The 23,591-nt window shown below is 43.0% G+C and overlaps 1 long non-coding RNA gene across 2 annotated transcripts in view; it reads left to right on the top strand.

Moving 5' to 3' along the window:
- Window positions 1-23,591, top strand: part of LOC146181525 (uncharacterized) — a 57,150-nt gene that overhangs the window by 2,824 nt on the left and 30,735 nt on the right. The window lies entirely within an intron of this gene.

Here is a 23,591-nt window from a genome sequence, read left to right as displayed (position 1 = left end):
GAAAATCTAGGAGAGTCATTTCAATTACCGGAGCTTGCAGAATACACATCCATACCTTGATTTCGAAAGAAAGCAATATTTATTTATTGTTTTGAATATCTCCTGCTTCAGATTAAAAGAAAATGGTTGAAATACTTTAGCAACAATTGCCAACTATATTTTAATATAAACAAATCAGCATCACTCTATGTTGCCCATCCATTCATTTCACACAAGGAAATATCGGGAGTTTCTCAGGGACCGCACGCCTCCACGTACAGCCTTTGGCAAAAGTTTAGACACATGGCGGTTTGCTTCTAAGCTGTGTACTCGCGCTTATTTGTCATTCGTGGATATGCTTTCCGCAGGAATGAGTTGGACAAACCCATTTTCATGTTGCGGTCATTTAGAACCCTGGAAATGCATCGCGAGCCACACTCTTTGTCTCAGAAGTAGACACCTGGGCTCTAAACGTTTAACAAAAACTGTATATTGGACTGTGCCTGTAGCTAAGACAACTGCGAACCAAGTACCGAAAAAAAAAATGTAATCCCCGGCGATAATTCATGAACGTGAAGTAGTCAGAATGCTTGCAGAAAAGGCGATACTCCCCGGAGAGCGTGCTAGGCTAAAAAAAATCACGCAGGGTCGGCATCTACATTCATGCACTCCAGAGGAAACAGCTGCGGAGAGCCGCATGCACTGCTGAAGCTGATGTGGTTTTGCCTGGGCTGCTACGGGCAAAGGGTTTTTTAGGGCGCATTTTGATAAACTGGCAACAAAAATTGTGATTTGCCGGGGTGGTGCAGTGGTAAGACGCCCGACTACTGTGCCGGAGTTCCCGGGTTCGAACCCGACCGCGGCGGCTGCGTTTCGATGGAGGCGAAACGAAGAGGCGTCGTGTGCTGTGCGATGTCAGCGCACGTTAAAGATCCCCAGGTGGTCGAAATTACTCCGTAGCCCTCCACTACGGCTCCTCTTTCTCTCTTTCCACTTTCATTCCCACCTTCCTCCCTTCCCTTACGGCGCGGTTCGGGTGTCCACAGAGCAAGTGTGACAGTTACTGCGCCTTTCCCTTCCTGTGAACCAATTTAACTTATTTTAATTCTATAGTATAGGAGACAATGACCACTTAAGCAAAGGAATATTAATAATAATTGGTTCACAGGAAGGGAAAGGCGCAGTATCTGTCACACTTACTCTGTGGACACCTGAACCGCGCCGTAAGGGAAGGGATGAAGGTGGGAGTGAAAGTGGAAAGAGAAAAAGGGGAGCCGTAGCAGAGGGCTACGGAGTAATTTTGACCACCTGGGGATCTCTAACATGCGCTGACATCGCACAGCACACGGACGCCACTTCGTTTCGTGTGCTGTGCGATGTCAGCGCACATTAAAGATCCCCAGGTGGTCAAAATTACTCCGTAGCGGGGCTTTAACCGCTACGGCTCCCCTTTCTCTCTTTCCACTTTCATTCCCACCTTCCTCCCTTCCCTTACGGCGCGGTTCGGGTGTCCACAGAGCAAATGGGACAGTTACTGCGCCTTTCCCTTCCTGTGAACCAATTTAACTTAACTTATTTTAATTCTATAGTATAGGAGACAATGACCACTTAAGCAAAGGAATATTAATAATAATTGGTTCACAGGAAGGGAAAGGCGCAGTATCTGTCACACTTACTCTGTGGACACCTGAACCGCGCCGTAAGGGAAGGGATGAAGGTGGGAGTGAAAGTGGAAAGAGAGAAAGGGGAGCCGTAGCAGAGGGCTACGGAGTAATTTTGACCACCTGGGGATCTCTAACGTGCGCTGACATCGCACAGCACACGGACGCCACTTCGTTTCGTGTGCTGTGCGATGTCATCGCACATTAAAGATCCCCAGGTGGTCAAAATTACTCCGTAGCCCACCGCTACGGCTCCCCTTTCTCTCTTTCCACTTTCATTCCCACCTTCCTCCCTTCCCTTACGGCGCGGTACGGGTGTCCACAGAGCAAATGTGACAGTTACTGCGCCTTTCCCTTCCTGTGAACCAATTTAACTTAACTTATTTTAATTCTATAGTATAGGAGACAATGACCACTTAAGCAAAGGAATATTAATAATAATTGGTTCACAGGAAGGGAAAGGCGCAGTATCTGTCACACTTACTCTGTGAACACCTGAACCGCGCCGTAAGGGAAGGGATGAAGGTGGGAGTGAAAGTGGAAAGAGAGAAAGGGGAGCCGTAGCGGAGGGCTACGGAGTAATTTTGACCACCTGGGGATTTTTAACGTGCGCTGACATCGCACAGCACACGGACGCCACTTCGTTTCGTGTGCTGTGCGATGCCAGCGCACGTTAAAGATCCCCAGGTGGCCGAAATTACTCCGTTTTGCGAGTTTTTATGTACTGCTGAATATGAAGCAATAATTATTAGTGTAAGTAATATGTTAGAAAGCACAAAAATAAAATGTGTGCCGCTGGTGGGTTTACAAAGACACACCGTTCGAAGTCGAGGAATGTAGCTCTAGAGCTGAGCTACGTGAATGGCTGTTCAGTCTTGCACTTCCTTGGGTGTTCGTTTTACGTGTAACATATTTTTGATAGTATTCGTGAGGACCACCCTCCCACATATCTGCCAATGTTTCTTACATTTTAAGGTGACAGCCTTTAAGCGCTAGTACTCGCAGTGATCGTCCGTCCGTTACATCCAACTTTGGAACAGTACCAGCTGTGACCCTCCCCCGTTACGGCTCACACCCTTCTAGCACCTCGGCGATGGGTAGCGGCGCCAAATTGCATGCGCAACTGCGCATAGCAACAGTGCCGTCACCTTCACCTGAACGCTGACCGAGTACGCGCTGCGACGGTGCTCCTTCACCATACGTACCGGTGTATTCGAGTGAGTAAGTTGGCTGGCTCTCAAGCGGCATGCTTTAATGGCTCATGCTCGCGTATCGTGTCCACCCGCCCGTCCGTCCTTCCGTCCGTAACGTATTCGTTACGTGGGACGCGCTAGCTGGCAGCTAACATGGCCGAGCACTAACTGGAAGTAGGGCTTTGATCCCGAGATTACGTTCGGCACGAGGTGCGAACTCGGGTATTTGCTTTCATATGGGAGGTTGATATCAAAATTATCCTGCCAAGAACCTTGCATTCACGTTATTCCTCGGCCACGCAGGCAGGTTCGTAGGGCTCGGTTAAAGCGGGGCATTATGTGCTGCCTGGTTGGTAGCTAACGCTATCGCATCATCACAAAGTTGGGGGTGAAAACAGAGAGAAAAAGGGGTCGTAGTGGAAGACTTGGGACCAATGCGTGATAGAAGCTTGCCTCTCAAGGCAGTTTAGAGATCCAAAGTGCCTCCTAGAATTTTTTTCTTCACGATGCCTTTTATCTTCGCTGGATTTCTTTGCCTACTAGCCTAATGATGAATTCCAATCTGGTAAAACTGACATCTCTGGCAGCGGAAAGTGGTTATCCCTGCTTCCGCCAACCAATCAGATCTTGTTACACGTAGTGCACGTGGTACGGTAAAATTCCAAGTGCGCACTATCATGGAGGGCGGTGATGGCGAATGTAATGAAGAAAAAGTTACAAGCAACATAACTACATAAGGAAGTGCAAGATAAATCAGCTGTTACCTTAACTCATGGGTAGAGTACAGGACGCGAAGTTTAAAGGTCGTGAGTTCCAATCTCAAAGGTGACACAATCATAATGAAGGTCTAAACAGCTTCTGTTCGGTAGGAGAGAGAGCCGCTATTACACACGGGAGAGGCCATAGCGAAAGGGTTACAGGCCCGAAGAATTGTGCACATCGTCCTATGCATACTTGTCTTGACTAGCAAATATTAGTCACTCTCTTCTTCGCCTAGCCGGAGGCGACAACCCTCTCCAACGAGTGCTGTGCTTCACAATCGCTGGCACAAATCCTCGGACACATACGAAGATACGTGTATATCTAACATAATGGAATATGCCACCCTAGGAATGCATTGGGCGATGATCTGCGCCGTCCTGAAATCTGTCGACATGAACCGTTGCACTGCCTGATGAACATGAATCTACTGTCCCGGTTTCAGCGACCCCACAAAACGGTGGTGAAAACGTTAAAACGCGTTTACCAGACGAATAAGAGTACAACTGTAGTTAACCCTTACGAAAAAGCTTAATGAGTTTCTGATTAAATGTTAATTGCATTTCTCATCATGCACATTAACATTTCTATACATTTTCTTGATGCATTTTTGATGAGTTTCACAAGAAAGTTGGCCACCGTGTTTCTGGTTGGTACCTAATGTGTTCATTTCTTGTGTGTTGTTCATGAGTGTTGACCAATGAGCGCCTGGTGGCTTTCACTTTTGGATAAAAAGTAAAAGCTAAAACGTAGCGAAGCACCTCAACTACATTAAAAAAAGCTAAAAAATAAAAAAATTAAAACTAAGCCAAAAAAAGCTGCACCTCTGGCGCGATTCGAACTCGGTAGCTCTTACTCCGTAGCTTTCTACGCTAACCGCTCGGCCACTCCGCTTTTTTTTATTTATGTCCTGACCGAGGACGTACAGAAAAAAAGACACATGTGACATCAATAACAGGACAAAATAAAAGATCAAACATTGGCTTAAAGCTTCAGCCTTCCTTAGCTGAAGTTGTCGGATTAAAAATCCCTCATATGTGACAACCCTTCAAAACTAACTAACCATTCTGGCTGTAGTTTTAAAGCTTTCTGTTCGTCCACATATGCCCGTATGCTCTCTCTAAAGAGCTGTCTCGCTGAACGTGCATCGACGTCACCGTGCTCTACAGCCATTCTGCTTTTCCATATGCTGTGGAGAGCCAGTAGCATCAAAAGATCCAACGGTGTATCATTGTTCGCTTCTACTGGCAAGAATCGGATACCATGTGGGCTTATGGGTAGTTCCTTTTTAAGAGTCCTCTGGAGCACGTCCCATAAAAATACGGCATCCCAGCATTCCAGAAACACGTGTTCAATCGTCTCCTCTTTCCTGCATAATATGCAGTGGACACCCCAGGGTACAAAAAGCCCTTTCTGTTCCTTCCATTTCTTTACCTCCAATGTTTCAGTGTGCAGCTTAAAAAAAGAACGTTTTCACCCCTGCCGGCACCATCATCCTCTTCACTCTTTTAAGAACATTTTTGCCCCCTGTGGACGAGTACATAGCTCTGTACAACGGTTCTGGAAGCACCACATCGCACAAGTCTTTATACAGTTTTTTCCGGTTTACACTCCACAAATAGTCTAAAGTAAACCGCACCATCAAGAACCTGTACGCCAAGACCACTTCCCTTAGATACCCGTGGACACCTCCTGACATGCGGTCAGAAGAAACAATTCCCGGGAGAGCTTGACCCAGGCGTAACTGACAGACCGTACGAAGAAATGGATTTTTCACATTCCTCAAAAACATGAAACGATTGACTAACTGGCGCAGAAACAGATGTGCCAAACAAAGCCCGCCGTCCTTCACCCGGCGGAAGAGATTTGTCCGACTTGTCCGTTCCTACGAAGACCCCCACACAAAGACGGCAAAGATACGATGCATCTTTTGGACATTAGCTCTTGAACAATATAAAACTTGAAGCACATACCAAACTTTTGTCACTAAAAGCAAATAACAAATCGTTGCCTTAGCAAACACCGACCACTGCCATCCATTCCATATGTCCACTCTATCTTTCAATTTACCGACTTGGTTTTTCCAGTATGGGTCACTGTCCCGATACGATTCAAGAGGGGCACCAAGGTAGCTGACAGGGTTGGTAACAAATTTCATGTTAGCAAAAATGCCTGGGGTCGCTGGCCAGTCACCGTGCCAGAAGCCAGGCACTTGCCCCAGTTAACAGCACTGCCGCTTACAGCGCAAAAATCTTTTACAGTTTTCACAACTTCTACGATGCTTTCGTAGTCTACACAAAACATCGCGACATCATCGGCATGAGCCAAAAGCTTCACTTCTGCTTGATGCAGCTTGAAGCCCCGCATTTTCTCATGCTTGATAATGCTTAAACATAAAGGTTCAAGATAGATACAAAAGAGAAGAGGTGAAAGGGGGCAACCTTGACGAACTGAGCGTTGGACAGCAATACTGTCACCGACAGATTTGTTCACAATTAGCCTACTTGTACAAGCACTGTAAGCCATAGCCACGCGTTCTCTGATGACGCATCCGACCTTGACATAGTCTAATATACACAAAAGCAAGTCGTGGGGCACTCTATCAAAAGCCTTTTCAAGATCTATTTGGAGCAAGTCCACCAGCATCGCAACATTCAAGAATGGCCCTCGCGATGTGAATTTTCGTAAAAATGGACCTCTCTTTAATACCGCATTTTTGGTGGTCTTCAACAATATCTTTAATAACTGTTTGCAGTCTTTTAGCTTGGTGTCACAATTCAAGCTGTCACGACTTGTGCGTATGGCCGCTTCGTTGTTTGCGATCTCGTGCCGTATTCATACGAATGGCGCATCATTTGTGTTTATGCACCGAACAGCGTTTGCGAAAGGCGCGATTTCTTTGAAGGTATTCGTCAGTATTGCAACTCTGCAAGGCTAACTGTGATAATGGGAGACTTCAATTGTGTACTCCCCGCATCAGATAAAACGAGTAGAAGGCCGCATAGTGATGCCAGCACCTGAGTTCTCGCAGAATTGTTAAATGAGTTTAACCTTGTTGATGTGGCTGGATGTCTGGAGGGTGGACGAGCTGCTCAGTTCACTCATTTCCAGGCTTCTGGCCACGCTCGACTCGATAGGATGTACATATCTCTTGATCTGGTGCCTGTATGCCACGAATACCACGTTAAGCCAGTATCGTTCAGCGATCACTACTTGGTCACCGTCACTATCGCTGGGAACAAAACTAAAAGTCAAGGATTTGACTGGCAAATGTGGAAGTTAAACTCAAAATTGTTATCTGATGACAGCTTCCAAGCCGACGTTGAAAGGAATATAGCAAATATGAATGACAAAGGCGTAACAAAGTTAGGGGCTAAATGGGAGGTTTTTAAACAGAATGTAAAAATGACAGCATTGGAAAGATCGAGCGCTATAGCCAGACAAGAAAGGGCCGAAGAAAGGTCCCTTCACGTGAATCTACAGCGTCTAATCGATGTGGAAAGCAATAACCCCGGTTTGTTCATAGACGATATACGAGCCCTTAAGGGCAAGAAGCTTGAACTACTCGACGCTGACCGATATCGCGGTGCCCTTGTCAGAGCTAGAGCCGAACGGCTGATAAGGGGGGAAGGTCCGACAAAAAGGGCGTTAGGCACAGAAAAGTGGCACGCTCGAAGGAATCAGATAGATGAAATTGAATACCAAGGGACCATTACCAACGAAAAGAAAGAAATCCAGCAAGCTTTCTTCGAGCATTATCGTCAGCAGTTCGCACGGCGTGCAGTTGATATCGAGAGTTTCAAGAGAGTTTATTTACCTTTAATGCCACAACTCGACGAAAAGACGACACGTGTGCTAGAGACCCCCATCACGGATGACGAAGTGAAATGCGCTATTGGGAATTTGAACCCCGGCAAATCGCCTGGGCCTGATGGACTTAGCGCCGCATTTTATAAAGCTTTCCAGGATTTTCTCTCGCCGGTACTGGAAAAAGTGTATAATGAAGCATATGAGCTTAATGTGCTGCCGCCGTCCTTTGCATCATCTCATACTGTGCTAATTCCCAAAACGGAGGACTGAGGTCAATTACGCAGTGTTACCTCTTACCGACCGATTAGTTTAACCGCTCGGCCACTCCGCGAACTGGTTATGATGGTTACGTATTTGCTTCTTATGTCTGGACTGCATTCATAAGATTGGGACTTAATGTTTCGAAGCATGTTTCGATGTGTACAGGCCATTGCGGCTGCTCTAACAATTACAACTTCTTGACCATTAGAACTTGCATCTAATGCTCTGGATACCTATGCGCACTATTTTGTCCACTGGAGTCATTTTAACATGTCGAGTTTGGCATTGCTGGCAAATTTATCAGCGCTGGCTCTTCGGTGGTTGCTACCTTGGGCGTAATTTTCGCTGAACATGGAGCTGTAGCACGAACCTTTAAGGAAAAAAAGTGCGACCAACTTCAATACCGGCAAGCGCAGCAGCGCCAACACTATTTTGCTGGTAACTAAATCTTATTTGTATCTAAACGTTTCGGGAAGCGATGCGATGACTGTGGGCTCGGCTAATCTATACGCAGAGCAAGAAGGAGCTCGAAAGCTTAATAAACACGCAAAATATCATGCATTATAAAGAAGGCATTGCTTCTCGTGCCCTGGTCGCGCACATGCTCCCAGGGCGGTCCAGTTCCGAGGCAACGCACGGCTCGGGTTACGTCCGCGCGTCGTCGTCGGCGCAGGCAGGGTACCCCTGCTGGTCTTTCCGAAGCGGCCTGCTCGCAGGTGCAAGGAGGCATTGGAAATGGAGCGGCCGTGCGTCCGTTTGCTTCGAGGTGGTGTGGCAGTGCGTCGGTTCGCGTACACAACAATATCCTTGCCCGTAATACTCTAAAGCATATTGTCCAAACATAGCACCCCTTCGCTTCGCAAGAAGTTATTTGCAATGGCACAAACACCCAAGACTCAGGGTGTAAGCGTGTTTTGAATGAAACAAATGTCCAAAAAGTTGTTTTTGTTTTTACAGTGCATGCTAAACAGAAATGAAAACATAGTAAAGTATATACATTCGCTTAGTGATGTGTACTTTCTCTCATTTGAGAAAGTCAATGTATTTCCACATTAGCTCCTGTACAAAAATACTGTGTTTTCCAAGCACAAAACTTCTTGCGTAATCTCAAATGAAAGTCTGTTGCGGATCTCACGTTAAAACACATAAAAGTTGTTTCTTAGGCAACATCCTACATATGCTAAACAGAAATGCAAACATAGGGCTCTGAAAGTGTGCAGTTAACAAGGAAAGAATATATATTCACTTAGTGATGTATACGTTTCCTCATTTGAGAAAGTCAATGTATTTCCACATTAGCTCCTACCCAAAAGTACTGTTGCGTTTTCCAAGCACAAAACTTCTTGTGTGATCTCAAAGGAAAGTCTGTTGCGGATCTGATGTTAAAACACATCTAATCTTGAATCTCCTGTGAGTGGTTGAGACCCGCTCCGCACGTGTGCGGGCGCACGTTTTCTGTCCGCTTGCATGGTGCGGAAGGGGTGTTGTACGATCGTTTTGCTGACTGCCGTTCAGCCGGACGGTTCCAGTGTCCCAATTGGCGCGCCCGGGCATCGCCTTCGGTCCGATAGCATGCTCCCTCAAATGTCAATCAAAGCTGGCGCGCAACCCGTTTTGTGAGGTGCTATCGATTTCGGCACCTCGGCGCTATTCGCTTGCCTCAGGATCACCATGGCGTGCTTTTTTCTGTGATCATGGGCTCTCGTCTGCTGCCAAATGAGTAGCGCTTCACTAAAGTTCTTGAGTGCTTACATGGCCACCACTGTAAATTTGAATTGACCTTTGCTCGCACGGTTCGTAGCCGCCGCATCGCCTGTCCATTTTTCTGACTTTTGTAGTATGCCTTCACTGATCTCTTTAGATGTTTCTACGCCAAATTTAAATTGAGCACTGTCGAATGAACGTGCATTCATAGTTCGACGACCGAGAGCACGATTGCTACTATTGATGAAGCCGTTTTGTTTTGTGGGCCCAGGTCAGCCCAGTAAAGATATATATATATATATATATATATATATATATATATATATATATATATATATATATATATATATATATATATATATGCCAATGTATATGCGTGCAGTAGAGATACAAGACGAGAATCTGCTATGGCGACATTCACTAGGCGTTAAAATCACAAATGCTGATAGAAACATTCAAAAAGGAATGATATGGTCGACGGTTCCAGCATACAGCTAAAAAAAATGTAGTGAAGACTGAACCAGCGCAACCCAGGAAAGAGACCAATTATGGAATAGGATCTAACATTGAATAGCCCCTAGTATGAACAAATGCGAGCTTTCTTACGACTCCCACGCAATCCTCCTAAAGGAAAATTAAAACGAAATATGGGACACAGGTTTGAAAAGGAAATAGAGACTCAACGGCATTACCTGAAGAGAAAAACTGCTCACTCACAACTGATTGATTTCGGCATGAAACATGTGTGGCTATTGCTATGTGGGACTAAAGCCAGGGTAATTATTTCCCAGGATGGCAGTTAATGTATTTACATTAGCTGCAATTCGCCCTGTTGTTACTACTTGTTACTAGATGTTTGTTCCAAAGGGCTCTCTTAGTGCTGCTGCTTTATGAAAGCATTGATGTGTGCAATAGAATACATTCTTTTAATCATAGAGTTCCAGAAACCAAATCCTAGCATATTGTGTTATGTACTTAAAACAGAAGGTGGCTGTGACATTAAAACAATTAAAAAAAAGACCATGCAGTTTGTTATATACCAGGTGTCCTAGCTTTCAGAAAACCGATGTGCCCTGGCCTAGTGCATTAATCCAGCTGCGGGCTGTTGAGAGTTGCCTGGCCTAGGCTGGTGTTTCATTGTTTAGCCCAATAATGATTAAGGCTATATAGTTACAATTTAAACTATTGGCTTCAAGAACAATTAGTATCAATAAGCAAGTAGTAAACTGTCTTCCAAAACAGCTGACAGAAATGTTTGCACCAAGGTGCCTTCAATTTTGCTTTTTTTTTTTCATTATCTTAAATGGCAACAAGCCCAATAAAGGGTGTGTCTGCATGACAGCAATTTCACTTCAATGTCCCAAAACATGGCTCAGAGAACAAAATCAGCTTTTGTCACAGTGCTCTCCATGGTGTGGCTCTACATAATGTGGGTGAGAGATATGTGTGAGCAGCTAGTCACATGGTAGCTCGATTTGGAAGGCAGTGAATAAATCTATGGAAATCATACCGTGATGCAAACATTGTGGGTAGCTGTTTTTCAACACCATCTACAACTTTAGAACTGATGCTTTGCTCTTGGGGCCAATAAATAAAGAAGTCACTCATTAGTTTTTGCTAACTGCAGAAAAACCACGGCAAATGAAAAACCACTGGAGACTAGGGCAATCAACTCTGAATAGTTCTTTGTTGGTTTCACAAGCTTAGACCACTGTACCTAATTTAAAGTTTGATTAAATTCAGCAGGGATACTTGGTATGCATGGTTTGCTGGCATAAAGACGGGTAAGCTTTCCTCTTGGCGCCAGCTTCAAGTGAAACAGTCTTGATGCAGCTGTGGAAGCTAAATGAGATGCCTCCCCCTGAAGCCTTCTAGCAAGTAAAATATTCCACTGGTCATTTTTCAAATCAAGATATAAAGACCTTGGAAGCAGAACACTATTATTCGAGCTCTAATATTGTAAGCTAAATATAAAAATGATTATATATGAATATTGCTCAGAGAACCGTTGTATGCAAAGCATGAGTAAGGTTAAAACATTTACTTTGTTTGCCATTTATTGCTCAACAACAAAGCGCATGGTATTGTTTGACAAATAAAACGTAAACAAGAAAATTGTTGCTATTCTTTTTTGGTTAAAAGGAAGCCATTTTGCTCCCCCTAGAACCAAATCCTGGGGCTGCCACCACGTGATATGCAAAAGATTGATTACTCCGCACATATTTATTACATGTTCTGCATGTCATGGACCATGTCATGCTCTGCCAGGTCATATTTACTTGAGGTGTAGCTTTAAGCTTGCTATGCAAGGAAAACAGATGTCCACTTTTGTCACATTGAACATTAGAAACACACACAAAACACATAACAATGTTCTCCTGAACAAACTAGCAGAAATTCTGCAACCTTTTCATCTACGACAGTACCTTTGCTTCCGGCATCTGCTTCCAGTCTAGAGAGAGGCCTCAAAAACTGCCTTTACCAACATTAGTGTTTAGAATTTTGTTCAATATGCCTCTTCAGTGATGTGAAGAATGTATATTGCATTTGTCATTGCTGTTACATGGATTCAAGCTATCTCTAAAAATCTACTGCACAACATACACTGTGCCCAATATGAAACGAAGTGCCATCTTTGATTGCCAATGTAACACATTCTTTATAGAGGTTGGTAATGCATTGAGACTATACATTGTGCTCAATATGAAATGAAGTGCCATCCTTAACTGCCAATGTAATATATTCTTAATGCAGGTTGGTAATGCATTGAGACTACATGAATAGAGTCAGTGAAAATGACGTGTTTGTCATATGCAATGCTCAAATAATCGTGTAGTGTCTTATCTGATGCTTTGTATTGGAAGGGGGTGCATGCTTTTGAGGTCATGATGAGAATAAGCAGCACTTTGAGGGCAATGTATATGAGGTGGGTAACTACAGTGCGCATATCAAGTACACATACGCATGCTTCCTGTACTTTGTCCTGTTGCCATTTTGCGTAAACTCTAAAAAGCTTGATCCGAGTGCACTGTAGGGATAGCTTGTGGAAAAATAAAGGAGGAAACTGCATGAAGAAACAAGAACAAGAATTGCTACCTAGTACAATGGCATTTATTCTTTCCTACTGTCCTTGTCCTTTAGCAGTGTTTTTTCAAGCTCCACAAAACCCATTTTAATGTTAAAAGTTTCAAGAGCAGGTTAGGCCGACATATTTTCCACTCATCAAATTTTTGTTCATGAAACACAGTGTTGTAATCATCGTGCACACACTTTCCAGACAGAAATATCCCTCTTGAGTCCCACAGTTTAAAAACACACAGCCTGGCTGTTTGTGTCATTACCATGACTAAAAAATAAATAGGTTAACATATACAGCAATGCCTTGTTAATATGGACCCTGTTAATAGTGTGGACATGTACGACTCATATTACAAAAACATTTTCTGCAGACGAGCCTTGCAATGCTTTTACACTTAATTCACATGGAAGTTTGGTACTTGGACAATAAACAAGAGCCTATTGGAGCCCTGTGACCCATGTATTCTTCATTAATGTGCACGGCAATGCTTGCAAATAAAATCGGCACTGTGGTAGCGAGGTTTATATTGTAGAGTGTGAGGTCTTTCAAGTCTCTTTTGTTTCAGCAGGAAAGTAAAACAGAATGAATCACATTGGCTGTTACTCTGTGAAAGTGCCATCATATCGTTCCACTGTGGACAATATTTTTGTGAACCCATGAACTGTGAGGCACACTGAATCCTTCCAATCACACTGTCTGGCTCCCGAATCACTTCTCACCTAGGCACAGTTCGCTTGCCTCGGGATCACTATGGCGTGGTTTTTGTTGTGCTCAAGGGGTCTCGTCAGCTACAAAATGAGTAGGGCTTCAGTAGAGTTCTTGAGTGCTTACATGGCCACCACAGTAAATTTGAATTGGCCTTTGCTCGCACGGTTCGTAGCTGCCGCCGCATCGTCTGTCCACTTTTCTGACGTTTCTAGTATGCCTTCGCTGATTTATTTAGATGTTTCTACGCCCAATTTAAATTGAGCACTGTCGAATGAACGTGCATTTGTGGTTCGATGACCGATGAGCACGATTGCTACTATTGACGACGCAGTTTTGCTTTGTTTTGTGGGCGCAAGTCAGCAAATAAAGAGCTATTAGTTGCAAAATAGCATGCACCGGTCCTTTCGATGCCAAGGTATATGTGTGCAGTGAGGATAAAAGACGACAATCTGCAACGGCAACATTGACCAGGCGTTAAAGTCATGAATGCTGAAAGAAACATTCAAAAAGGAATGATATGACGGTTCGGGCATGTATACAATATGAAAAAGGCTTAAAAAAATCTAGTGGAGCCTGAATTAGCGCAACACGGGAAAGATAACAATTATGGAAGAGGATCTGCTAATTATTAGCCTCAAACAAATGCAAGCTCTCTTTTGCCTTCCACCACATTCCCCTAAAGGAAAATTAAAATGAAATATGGGAAAGATGTGTGAAAAGCAAATGGAGACTAGAGGCATTGCCTGAAGAGAAAAAGAGCTCACTCACAACCGGTTGATTTCTTGGATGCAGTTCAGTGCTGTAACATGCAAGCTAAAGCATGAGGATTTCGGCACGAAACATGTAGAGCTATTGGCGATTGCTATGTGGGGATAGAATGCCAGGGTAATTAGTGCCCAGGACGGCAAGTATTTACATTAGCTGCTGTTTGCCATGTTACACGTTTGTTCCACCGGGCTCTCTTTGTGCTGCTGCTTTATGAAAACATTGATGTTGGGTGAATGTAATTTATTTTCATTTGAGGAATGTTTGTGCAATAAAACTCATTATTTTAATCCTACAGCTCCTGAAATCAGTACTTAGCATATTGTGTGATGTACTTAAAACAGAAGATGGCTATGACATTAAAACAACTAAAAAAAAGACCATCATGCAGTGTGTTATATACCAGGTGTCCTAGCTTTCAGAAAATCGATGTGCCCTAGCCCAGTGAATTAATCCAGCTGCGCGCTGTTGAGAGTTGCCTGGCCTAGGCTGGTGTTTCATTATTTAACCTTATAAGGATTAAGGCTATATAGCTAACATTTCACATATAGTCTTCAAGAACATTTAGTATCAATAAGCAAGTAGTAAACTGTCTTCCAAAACAGCTGACAGAAATGTTTGCACAAAGATGCATTCTATTTTGCTTTTTTTTTTCTCTGTCTTGAACGGCAACAAACTCAATAAATAAAGTGTCTGCATGACAGCAATTCCTCTTCAATGTCCCAAAACGTGGCTCAGACAATGAAATCGGCTTTTGTCTGAAGTGCTCTCCATGATGTGACTTTGCATGATGTGGGTGAGAGATATGTGTGAGCAGCTAGTCATATGGTAGCCCGATTTGGAAGCCGGCTATGGAAGTCATACAATGAAGCAAACATTGCGGGTAGGTGTTTTTCAGCACTATCTACAACTTTAGAACTAATGCTGTGCTCCAGGGGCCAATAAATAAGTCACTAAAGTCACTAATTAGTTTTTACTACCTGTAGAAAAACAATGGCAAACGGAAAGCCACTGGAGACTAGGGCAATCAACTCTGAATAGTTCTCGGTTGGTTTCACTAGCCTAGACCACTCTACCTAATTTAAGGTTTGAATAAATTTAGCCGGGATACTTGGTATGCATGGTTTACTGGCATATCTTGTGGTCAGCTGCAAATGAAACAGTCGTGACGCAACTGTGGTTTTAACTGATATGGTGGAAGCTGTCTTGTAGTCTCTTATCAGATGCTTTGTATTGGAAGGGGGTGCATGCGTCTGGGATCATGATGAGAATAAGCAGCACTTTGAAGCCCATGGTTTGACTTGGTTTGTGGGGTTTAACGCCCCAAAGCAATTTGGGCCAAGAGAGATGCCATAGAGGCGGACTCCGGAAATTGAGACCACCTTAGGTTCTGCAACGTGCACTGATATCGCACAGCACATGGGTGCCTTTCTTTTCGCCTCCATCCAAAAGCGGCTGCCAAGGCCGGGATTCGATCCCGCATCCTTAGGAACAGCAGTCGAGCGCCGCAACCACTGCGCCACCCCAGCGGGGACATTGAGGCCAATGTATATGAGATGGTTAAGTATAATTTGCGTTACAAGTACACATACACACTGCTTCCTGTACTTTCTCCTGTCGCGACTTTGAGTAAATTCTAATGAGTAAATTTTAAAGGGCTTGATTCCAGTGCACTGCGGGGATAGCTTGTGGGAAAAGAATAGAGGAAACTGCATGAAGAAACAAGGAGAACAAGAATTGCTGCATAGAACAATTGCATTTATCCTTTCCTACTGTTCTTGTCCTTTAGCAGTGTTTTTGCCAGCTCAACAAGACCCATTTTAATGTTCTGTGTAAAAGTTTTAAGAGCAAGTTAAGCCGACATATTTTCTGCTGAACAAATTTTTGTTCCATGAAATACAGTGTTGTAACTATCTTGCACACTTTCCAAAGAGAAATGTCCTTCTTGACTCCCACAGTTTAAAAACACACAGCCTGGCTGTTTGTGTCATTACTGTAACTAAAAAAGAAATTAGTTCACATATACAGCTACACCTCGTTAAAATGTATTTTTGTGACCCATGTATTTTTTATTAATAAGCACAGCAATGCTTGCAAACAAAACTGCCACTGTGGTACCGATGTTTATATTATAATGTGTGAGGGATTCTAAGGCTCTTTGTATTTGCGTAGGAAAGTAAAACAGACTGAATTACAAGGCTGCTACTCTGTTAAACTGCCATCATACCATTCATTGCACTGTGTACAATATTTTTGTGAATTCATAAATTGTGAAGCGCACTGAGACCTTCAGCTCACACACTCTGCTTCCCAAATCACTCTTTCTTATGTTGAAATAATTAGCAGTTAGTCACCACTGCAAGGCTTGGCAGCTCATTTGCTAGTCATTGCACAAAATGAATTAAGCTGCCCACTTAGATTGTAACCATTCTGTTATGACCTTATCCTGCAAAGCTAAGGTAACACTCTGCATAGATGCAAAGCAGAGTAGTGAATCTGTGAATGCAAGCAGCATATCCAATCCAAGCAGAAAAGGAATGCATTCAGGTTAAGTTACATGTGACCTCAGTGTCAACAAGTACGGTGTTACATCCATTCCTCAGAGCTTTCATAGTGGATCAACATCAGCATTATAGAACCAATACTCATGTGATAATGCTTAACACACGATGAAAAGATAAGGTATTTAATCTTTGCAAATGTGGTATGAGACCATGCACAGTGGTGGCCATACAGCAAATGTAAACTGATGTGTGAGAAAACCCAGTTCATCACTATGCAAGGTGCAAAAAGTTTAGGCGAGCAGCAAATGTAACAAGGACTAAAAAAATCTGTAATGCATCCTACATTGTTGTAAGGTTCACACACGTACATCATTGATATCACTCAGTAGGAAAGTAAACATGGGCTTCACAGCACAATGAAAGCAGCAAATAGGCTCGGACATGACCATCGATGACATCCGATTTTGATGCCATCGGAAATATCTCAGTTGGTACCCCCTAGCAAAGAAATGCAGCTGAATAGATACTTAATACCAATGAAACTGAGTTGGCATGCAGTCTGGCGAGAGTAAAGCTGTCAAAGCAACAAGTATGGGATGTAATGTGTGCAACTCCATAACAGCATCATGTCAGTATAAAGCCTTTATACATCATTTGTCTAAGCAGTTGTCCAATCAACTTAACTCACCCAAGTTATGCAGGAAGAAAGCAGACTGTAATCACAATAATTTCTTCAATTGTTTTTTTTATTTTTAACCAAATATGTTTTCATGCTCAACATGCCTTAGGTACACCAAAGTGTCCATATCATGAGGCACAGTTGCATATGGTGTGTCTTTTTTTCATAAGCATAACCTCCCGCCATACTGTACTTTTTTTTTGCATCGCGTCTAAATGTTTTTGTTTTTTTAAAGACCTGATGTAGTGATAAAGTGTTTAGCCCATCACATACAGAAGTGTTCAGTCGACCGATTCATCGCACAGATGCTTATTGCAGAAATAGGTGCACATAGCTAGCAGGAAATAAAAATAAACAGGAAGGTACTCTCAAAGTGACAGCTGCCGTGAAAGCACACAATATTTTCACAGTTTTCACAGTGCCGTCGAGCACCCATATCAGCACAAAGTGCAAACCGCGAATATAGTGACATATTAGTAGCCCGAAAGCCGTGCAGCTAACGTCGTCGAAGTGCTCGGCAAGCGCAGCACATACACGGACCGCGATCAACACAGGCGATCGACACATCGCGGAAACAACGTCGTGTGCTCGTTTCTGTTGCGGTCACTGCGACCAGCGGAACGGGTGCCAGACTAGCTGTCACCAAGTTAATTTCAGCATTAGGAAAACACAGTGTGTGACGAACTTTGCAAACATGGACAGTCCTCTTCCTTGCTAGGTGGCAGTCGCTCAAGTCGTAAACACTTTCGCAACACATGCACGGACACTTTTCGATGCGCTGAGGAGCCGATTCGTGCGCATGAAAATCACCGTGAACTACTGTTGCTGGCTGTCGGCCGTGAAGATCCTCGCGGCTAGCGATAATCACAAACACATCGTGACACCGGTGAGACCTAGTACACTTCGCCGGTTGGAAGATCACTGCCTTCAGCTCAGTGCAGATAACAGCGGCGCATATGAACCGTCTAGAGGGGAAATCACAGTCGATAGGAATACTAGTATTAGCAATGCGCGTTAAGTATATTGGTTTTTGCGGCAGAGCAACAACTACCATCTACGCTTCGCTCGTCGCTTCGCTTCACACCGCTGGCGGCCATGTTGCCTGGCAAGATCGAGAAGGAGGAGCCAGAGACGTCGCCTACAGCGCAACCAATAGCTGCAATCCGGTCGCCTTGCTGATCAGCACGTGCGGGCAAAAAGTTGAGATTGAGTCAACTTTTCTGCGGACGAAGGATGCGGGTGTGCGCTATTGTATGCCCCTCCGAACCGGTCGTCTAGGTGCGGCCGCATGCGTGCGGAACGGGTCTAAAAAGCAACCGTACAGCGGCCTTTAACCCTTGCTTTGATCGTATTTTAAGCGCTTAATGTTACCCAAGTACACATGCAGACTCTTGATCCGCTGTGCGCTATCTCCAGTCCAGTAATTTCCAACTTCATATGTACTCAGAGGAACAATGAATGCAGGTTCAGTACTTGCTCCAGTATACCTCATGTTCAATTAAATGATTTGAAGGTATGAGCTTCAGGCCACATTTCAAAACTTGATGAATAATTTTGGTGAAGCACAATATTTCGGTTTGGAATTTTGGAGCAAAAAAATTATTTAGACTCACCGTTGGGTACCTTGAAATAAACTAATATTTCCAAAATAGCGTTGTACCTTTCTAGATGAGCGGAAATAGGCACGATTAGAGTCACTTTGAGTCTTCCTAACCGAAGTATTGTGCATGAAGTATATATTCATATTAAGAAAAAAATTGTGGAAACATTATGGGAATCTCATGATCAAGATTATCAGGATCCGCTGGAATAGACTTGAAGGACTAGTCTCTTAAGGTACTTTTATAAATTTCTCATGTCTTTATAGTGAAATGCAGGAAACCCTAACAAGCGCCTTCGAAACATTCGTAATATTTTTGTCTGCTATATGCACTGCCAGTTTCCACCAAGGTGACGCATAATGCATAAGTAATGGTCACTTTCCTTTGTAGCCGTAAGGCTCCGTTTGGGTGGACGTCACTGAGTATTTACTCATTTATTATAAAAGTAATAGGAAATAAGGTTTCGTGTTTATTTTCCAGTTTCCTACACTAACCATGGCAGTGTTTTTGCAACTATTGCCTTTTTCGAAAGCGAAATTGTTTTGAATATCATGTGCCCTTTACTGTCAATGGTTGTTTTTTCAGCTAAGGCTTTGATTATGCAAGGCAATTTTACATTTTTTTCTCATCAATACTGTTCGTCGTAATTTCAAAAAATTTATTTATTTTATTTTCGTAATTTGCACTCGCTAGAGGCAGACGAGCGGAAATAAGTAAATAATTATAGCAAATTCTGACAACCTATTTTAACTTTAAATTCTCTTCTTGGAAATAAGACTTAATGCACTGGGCTTATTTTGAAGGTTGTGCAGGATCATGAGTACTATACTGAACTAGGCATTTCTAGTGACAAACTATTTACCCTCCAACACAATTTGTTCTGATTGTTAGGCCTACGTAGATCAGCCGCCTCCCAATACAGTTTTAAAAGCAAGTTAAGCCCACATATTTTCTGCTGAACAAATTTTTGTTCCATGAAACACAGTGTTGTAACTATCTTGCACACTTTCCAAAGAGAAATGTCCTTCTTGACTCCCACAGTTTAAAAACACACAGCCTGGCTGTTTGTGTCATTACTGTAACTAAAAAAGAAATTAGTTCACATATACAGCTACACCTCGTTAAAATGTATTTTTGTGACCCATGTATTTTTCATTAATAAGCACAGCAATGCTTGCAAACAAAACTGCCACTGTGGTACCGAGGTTTATATTATAGTGTGTGAGGGCTTTTAAGGCTCTTTGTATTTGCGTAGGAAAGTAAAACAGACTGAATTACATGGCTGCTACTCTGTTAAACTGCCATCATACCATTAATTGCACTGTGTACATTATTTTTGTGAATTCATGAATTGTGAAGCGCACTGAGACCTTCAGCTCACACACTCTGCTTCCCAAATCACTCTTTCTTATGTTGAAATAATTAGCAGTTAGTCACCACTGCAAGGCTTGGCAGCTCATTTGCTAGTCATTGCACAAAATGAATTAAGCTGCCCACTTAGATTGTAACCATTCTGTTATGACCTTATCCTGCAAAGCTAAGGTAACACTCTGCATAGATGCAAAGCAGAGTAGTGAATCTGTGAATGCAAGCAGCATATCCAATCCACGCAGAAAAGGAATGCATTCAGGTTAAGTTACATGTGACCTCAGTGTCAACAAGTACGGTGTTACATCCATTCCTCAGAGCTTTCATAGTGGATCAACATCAGCATTATAGAACCAATACTCATGTGATAATGCTTAACACACGATGAAAAGATAAGGTATTTAATCTTTGCAAATGTGGTATGAGACCATGCACAGTGGTGGCCATACAGCAAATGTAAACTGATGTGTGAGAAAACCCAGTTCATCACTATGCAAGGTGCAAAAAGTTTAGGCGAGCAGCAAATGTAACAAGGACTAAAAAAATCTGTAATGCTTCCTACATTGTTGTAAGGTTCACACACGTACATCATTGATATCACTCAGTAGGAAAGTAAACATGGGCTTCACAGCACAATGAAAGCAGCAAATAGGCTCGGACATGACCATCGATGACATCCGATTTTGATGCCATCGGAAATATCTCAGTTGGTACCCCCTAGCAAAGAAATGCAGCTGAATAGATACTTAATACCAATGAAACTGAGTTGGCATGCAGTCTGGCGAGAGTAAAACTGTCAAAGCAACAAGTATGGGATGTAATGTGTGCAACTCCATAACAGCATCATGTCAGTATAAAGCCTTTATACATCATTTGTCTAAGCAGTTGTCCAATAAACTTAACTCACCCAAGTTATGCAGGAAGAAAGCAGACTGTAATCACAATAATTTCTTCAATTGTTTTTTTTCTTTTTAACCAAATATGTTTTCATGCTCAACATGCCTTAGGTACACCAAAGTGTCCATATCATGAGGCACAGTTGCATATGGTGTGTCTTTTTTTCATAAGCATAACCTCCCGCCATACTGTACTTTTTTTTTGCATCGCGTCTAAATGTTTTTGTTTTTTTAAAGACCTGATGTAGTGATAAAGTGTTTAGCCCATCACATACAGAAGTGTTCAGTCGACCGATTCATCGCACAGATGCTTATTGCAGAAATAGGTGCACATAGCTAGCAGGAAATAAAAATAAACAGGAAGGTACTCTCAAAGTGACAGCTGCCGTGAAAGCACACAATATTTTCACAGTTTTCACAGTGCCGTCGAGCACCCATATCAGCACAAAGTGCAAACCGCGAATATAGTGACATATTAGTAGCCCGAAAGCCGTGCAGCTAACGTCGTCGAAGTGCTCGGCAAGCGCAGCACATACACGGACCGCGATCAACACAGGCGATCGACACATCGCGGAAACAACGTCGTGTGCTCGTTTCTGTTGCGGTCACTGCGACCAGCGGAACGGGTGCCAGACTAGCTGTCACCAAGTTAATTTCAGCATTAGGAAAACACAGTGTGTGACGAACTTTGCAAACATGGACAGTCCTCTTCCTTGCTAGGTGGCAGTCGCTCAAGTCGTAAACACTTTCGCAACACATGCACGGACACTTTTCGATGCGCTGAGGAGCCGATTCGTGCGCATGAAAATCACCGTGAACTACTGTTGCTGGCTGTCGGCCGTGAAGGTCCTCGCGGCTAGCGATAATCACAAACACATCGTGACACCGGTGAGACCTAGTACACTTCGCCGGTTGGAAGATCACTGCCTTCAGCTCAGTGCAGATAACAGCGGCGCATATGAACCGTCTAGAGGGGAAATCACAGTCGATAGGAATACTAGTATTAGCAATGCGCGTTAAGTATATTGGTTTTTGCGGCAGAGCAACAACTACCATCTACGCTTCGCTCGTCGCTTCGCTTCACACCGCTGGCGGCCATGTTGCCTGGCAAGATCGAGAAGGAGGAGCCAGAGACGTCGCCTACAGCGCAACCAATAGCTGCAATCCGGTCGCCTTGCTGATCAGCACGTGCGGGCAAAAAGTTGAGATTGAGTCAACTTTTCTGCGGACGAAGGATGCGGGTGTGCGCTATTGTATGCCCCTCCGAACCGGTCGTCTAGGTGCGGCCGCATGCGTGCGGAACGGGTCTAAAAAGCAACCGTACAGCGGCCTTTAACCCTTGCTTTGATCGTATTTTAAGCGCTTAATGTTACCCAAGTACACATGCAGACTCTTGATCCGCTGTGCGCTATCTCCAGTCCAGTAATTTCCAACTTCATATGTACTCAGAGGAACAATGAATGCAGGTTCAGTACTTGCTCCAGTATACCTCATGTTCAATTAAATGATTTGAAGGTATGAGCTTCAGGCCACATTTCAAAACTTGATGAATAATTTTGGTGAAGCACAATATTTCGGTTTGGAATTTTGGAGCAAAAAAATTATTTAGACTCACCGTTGGGTACCTTGAAATAAACTAATATTTCCAAAATAGCGTTGTACCTTTCTAGATGAGCGGAAATAGGCACGATTAGAGTCACTTTGAGTCTTCCTAACCGAAGTATTGTGCATGAAGTATATATTCATATTAAGAAAAAAATTGTGGAAACATTATGGGAATCTCATGATCAAGATTATCAGGATCCGCTGGAATAGACTTGAAGGACTAGTCTCTTAAGGTACTTTTATAAATTTCTCATGTCTTTATAGTGAAATGCAGGAAACCCTAACAAGCGCCTTCGAAACATTCGTAATATTTTTGTCTGCTATATGCACTGCCAGTTTCCACCAAGGTGACGCATAATGCATAAGTAATGGTCACTTTCCTTTGTAGCCGTAAGGCTCCGTTTGGGTGGACGTCACTGAGTATTTACTCATTTATTATAAAAGTAATAGGAAATAAGGTTTCGTGTTTATTTTCCAGTTTCCTACACTAACCATGGCAGTGTTTTTGCAACTATTGCCTTTTTCGAAAGCGAAATTGTTTTGAATATCATGTGCCCTTTACTGTCAATGGTTGTTTTTTCAGCTAAGGCTTTGATTATGCAAGGCAATTTTACATTTTTTTCTCATCAATACTGTTCGTCGTAATTTCAAAAAATTTATTTATTTTATTTTCGTAATTTGCACTCGCTAGAGGCAGACGAGCGGAAATAAGTAAATAATTATAGCAAATTCTGACAACCTATTTTAACTTTAAATTCTCTTCTTGGAAATAAGACTTAATGCACTGGGCTTATTTTGAAGGTTGTGCAGGATCATGAGTACTATACTGAACTAGGCATTTCTAGTGACAAACTATTTACCCTCCAACACAATTTGTTCTGATTGTTAGGCCTACGTAGATCAGCCGCCTCCCAATACAGTTTTAAAAGCAAGTTAAGCCCACATATTTTCTGCTGAACAAATTTTTGTTCCATGAAACACAGTGTTGTAACTATCTTGCACACTTTCCAAAGAGAAAT

Source organism: Amblyomma maculatum, chromosome 8, assembly GCF_055883805.1.
Source record: "Amblyomma maculatum isolate TAMU_Amacu chromosome 8, ASM5588380v1, whole genome shotgun sequence".
Taxonomy (NCBI): Eukaryota; Metazoa; Arthropoda; class Arachnida; order Ixodida; family Ixodidae; genus Amblyomma; species Amblyomma maculatum.
The sequence above is the reverse complement of the archived record's forward strand: the minus strand, read 5'-3'. Positions and strand labels throughout refer to the sequence as shown.